The sequence below is a fragment of the Odocoileus virginianus genome, chromosome 27 (genome assembly GCF_023699985.2).
Source record: "Odocoileus virginianus isolate 20LAN1187 ecotype Illinois chromosome 27, Ovbor_1.2, whole genome shotgun sequence".
Classification (NCBI taxonomy): Eukaryota; Metazoa; Chordata; class Mammalia; order Artiodactyla; family Cervidae; genus Odocoileus; species Odocoileus virginianus.
In genome coordinates, this window is record NC_069700.1 from 38,840,352 (window position 1) to 38,844,923 (window position 4,572).

General features: G+C 38.4%; 1 pseudogene; it reads left to right on the top strand.

The window, feature by feature from the left end:
- The first annotated feature begins 3,120 nt into the window (after positions 1-3,120).
- Positions 3,121-3,898, top strand: LOC110128772 (translationally-controlled tumor protein pseudogene; annotated as a pseudogene).
- The last annotated feature ends 674 nt before the right edge of the window (positions 3,899-4,572 follow it).

The following is a 4,572-nucleotide window of genomic DNA, read 5'->3' on the forward strand; positions in this document are numbered from 1 at the left end:
CAGAGTTAAATAACAGTCTTATTAGAGACTTTGATGATTTTGGAGGAAAATTTAATAATGATATAAATCAAATGTTAAAATAATCCTCTAAGGAAACTTACTTCATTTGGGAGAAAAATAAAGTTTCACTAGTAACCATAGTGAGTTGATATTATTGCAGTTGTTTTTATAAGTTGTTGCTATGACTTTTTTGACTTTGGGGCTAGATTTTACTTCAAATACAACAGATGGCAACGATTACACTTCTGTAACTTTTTTTTTCTTGAATAACTAAACAGAGCATAATAAAATAAACAGTCGTATACACTAGAGAGTTTTGTTTTGTTTCACATTTTATTAAAACTAAAAGTGAACAAAGTAACTCAAACCAAATATAAAATGAGACCTCCATATATTCCAAACTTTACCTAAAAATTGAAAAATATTAAGATATTCTATTTTTTTTTACTTCTCTCATGGTTTTAAGGCAACTAAAACAAAATGGAACAAAAGATAGTAAGAAAGAAAGTTTGCAACATCAACAACTCAAATCAGAAGCAAATATTAAAAGCCTAGGAGAAATCTTCTCTTTATCTGTCTCAGTTCAGTTCAGTTGCTCAGTCGTGTCCGAATTTTTGTGACCACATGGACAGCAGCACACCACGCTTCCCTGTCCATCACCAACTCCCGGAGCTTGCTCAAACTCATGTCTATCAAGTTGGTGATGCCATCCAACCATCTCATCCTCTGTCATTCCCATCTCCTGTCTTCAATCTTTCCCAGCATCAGGGTCTTTTCTAATCAGTCAGCCTTTTACATCAGGTGCTCAAAGCATTGGAGCTTTAGCTTCAGCATCAGTCCTTCCAAAGAATATTCAGGATTGATTTCCTTTAGGACTGACAGGTTTGATCTTGCAGTCCAAGAGACTGTCAAGAGTCTTCTCCAACACCACAGTTCAAAAGCATCAGTTCTTCAGAGCTCACTCTTCTTTATGGTTCAACTCTCACTTCCATACTTTATTGCTGGAAAAACCATAGCTTTGACTATATGGAACTTTATCTGTCTTACTTGCTACAAATTGGAGAAACTGTAATTTGATAGAATTAAAATCTGAAAAGAAAATCTTATAATGGAATTTTTATCCCAGAGATGTTCAGTTTTTTTCTTAGTATTATGTGGTATCTATCAATACCCTGAATTTTTCTTTTCATGACCTCTCAAAAAGGAGAAGATTTGGGTAATTTTCAAAATTCAAACTAAAGCATACAAACAAAGCCAGATAATGATTATTTTTCACAGAGCATATTTTAAATAAATTAATTCTATAAGGATTATTTAATCAAAAATGACATAGTTGATGGGAAATTCCCTCTAATGAACAAGAACACTGATGTCAGGGACCAGATTCCCATTTCCAGATGTTTAAAATGTTGATGAGTGTCCTTGGGTTAATCATTTGACTTCCATTCTTTATTTTCCCATTCTGACAAATGAAGGCAATAAATTCTCTGATAAGATAGAATTTATAAGTCATGCTGAAATGTTGATATATTATAATTAGATAGGGACTTTAATGCATCATAATAATATCAGTGATGGAACTCTTAGTCATGGTGATTTCTTTGGCAGGGATAAAAGTCTGTCTTCAATAGTGTGTGGAATGGTTTCTCAATTGCCAAATTGCCTTTTTAATGATCTCACCGTGATTTCATCCTTTGGTTAAGAGCTTGAGAATTTAATGAAGTAAAGTGTACTGACTGAGCAATACCCAAAGTATTTGCCTATAAAATTTTTATTTTAAAAAAATCTTGCAGAAAAACAGCAAAATTACTAAAGAAATCCCCAAAACCAATGTTAGCAATGCTGAAAGATCAAATACTTCTAGTAAGAATCGCTGATACTACAAGTCAACTAACTATTAATTATTGCAGACCTGAGGCCACTAATCTGAGAACAAATAGACTGAAGTTTCGTATTCAAGATATGTTTTCTGACTGTAAAAATAATGCTTGATGATGATTTTTAAAATTCATAAAAATAGAAAGAGTAAAAGTATAATAAGTATTCATAATGTCCCCTCAAAAAATGACTATAATTTTACTATAATTTTTGCCAGTATTTTTTTTTCCTAGACTGCATGTCTAGGCAATCCTCTTTTTACATATTTCTTTCGTGGAAATGTGTTTAAAAGTTAGAGGACTAAAATAATCAAATTTTTAAATTTTTAAGTAGATCAGGTTATATTTGCAAAGAATTAAAATCACACATACACACTTATATACCACACACATGTTGCAGTTTCCGCATTACAGTTCAGATGGGCCCAGGTACATGAGAAGATGGCAGTGCAAGGAGGTCTCCAGAAGACCCAGGCATTCTTGTTCAGAGCAGGCCTTTCCCCTACCAAGCCTTCTGCAGGGCCAACAGCAAAAGTTCCTCACCCTACAAGCCTGGCTAAGCTGAGTGCCTGGATGAGAGGTGGGGACCAGGGGCTGGGCTTCCCTTGCACACACTGTGACCTAATGGGTCCCAGCCAGCCCTGCACACTGTGATCATCAGCATGAGTGTCCCTGATGAATGTGAGTGTCCCAATTCGGCTGCATATACAGGAAGACCTAAGGTCATCTGCCACTCAGCCTACCCTCAGCCTGCCCTGACCCCACCGTGCAAGAAGCATGTACAGTAGGAGCAAAGCTTGAGTCATCTCTTCAGTTAGCTGAGGGCTTCATGGAGCTTCCTTAGCAAACAAGACGACAGCATCAAAGAGCACGACAACACGGAAGGCTGAGTCAGGTCTCTGTCTGCAAGAGACTGGGGCCAGCAGCACCAAGGACCAACCAAAGCACATTTGCAAGGCTGTGGCAATCTGCCCTTCCTTCTGCAGAAGACCTTAAAAGCATTCTGCAAACTTACCTCTGTTCAAAACTATGCGTGTACATTAATCATAGAACGTGTGTGCTGAAGAAATACCATATCATAAATAGGATAGTATATTAATATATTTATACAAGCACATCTGTATACATATATGTTTAACTATAATATTGGATTATGCAAGCTTATTTTTTAATATTTATTCCTTATGATGCTCATTGCATTAACTTACTCTCACTTATATTAAGAATTTTAGCTTTTCCGCCCGCTCCCCCCTCCCCCCGAGCGCCGCTCTGGCCACACTGCGCTCGCTCTGAGCTCCGGGCTCCTGCTAAGCCAGCGCCGCTGTCGCCTCCCTCCAGTCGCCATCATGATCATCTACCGGGACCTCATTAGCCATGACGAGATGTTCTCCGACATCTACAAGATCCGGGAGGTCGCGGATGTGCTGTGTCTGGAGGCGGAGGGGAAGATGGTCAGTAGCACAGAGGGTAACATCGATGACTCGCTGGTTGGTGGAAATGCCTCCGCTGAAAGCCCCGAGGGAGAAGGTACCGACAGCACAGTAATCACTGGTGTCGATATCGTCATGAACCATCACTTGCAGGAAACCAGCTTCACAAAAGAAGCCTCCAAGAAGTACATCAAAGATTACATGAAGTCAATCGAAGGCACACTTGAAGAACAGAGACCAGAAAGGTAAAACCTTTTATGACAGGGGCTGCAGAACAAATCAAGCACATCCTTGCTAATTTCAAAAACGATCAGTTCTTTATTGGTGAAGACATGAATACAGATGGCATGGTTGCTCTGCTAGACTATCATGAGGATGGTGTAACCCCATATATGATTTTCTCTAAGGATGGTTTAAAGATGGAAAAATGTTAACAAAGTTGGCAGTTACTTTGGATCAATCACCTGTCGTCATAACTGGCTGGCCACTGCTTTTCATCCACACAACACCAGGACTTAGACAGATGGGACTGATGTCATCTCGAGCTCTTCATTTGTTTTGAACGTTGATTTATTTGGAGCGGAGGCATTGTTTTTGAGAAACGTGTCATGTAGGTTGTCTAAAAATAAAACGCGTTTAAACTCATTTAAAAAAAAGAATTTTATCTTTGCAGGGTATAGAGAACAAGGAACGCTTCTACACAGTTGATGGGAATGTAAATTAATGCAGTCACTTTGGAGAATGGAATGGAGTTTCCTTAAAAACTAAAACTAGAATTACCATATTACAATTACACCCTCGGGTATAATATCTGAAAACTTAATTCAAAAAAATACAAGAACCACTATATTCACAGCAGCACAAATTGCAATAGCCAAGACATGGAAGCAATCCAAATGTCTACTGACAGATGAATAGATAAAGAAGACATGCTACATTTTGTTGTTGGTACATATATACAACAAAACATTGCTGTTGCTGTCCTGCTACTAAGTCCTATCAGACTTTTTGAGACCCCATGAACTGCAGCATGCCATGATTCCCCATTCTTCACTATCTCCTAGACTTTGCTCAAACTCATGTCCACTGAGTCAGTGATGCCATCCAACCATCTCATCCTCTGTCACCAGTGGCCTCTTGCTCTCAATCTTTCCCAGCATCAGGGACTTTTCCAATGAATAAGCTCTTCTCACAGGGAGGCCAAAGTATTAGAGCTTCAATTCAGAATCAGTCCTTCCAAAAAATATTCAGGGTCGACTTCCTTT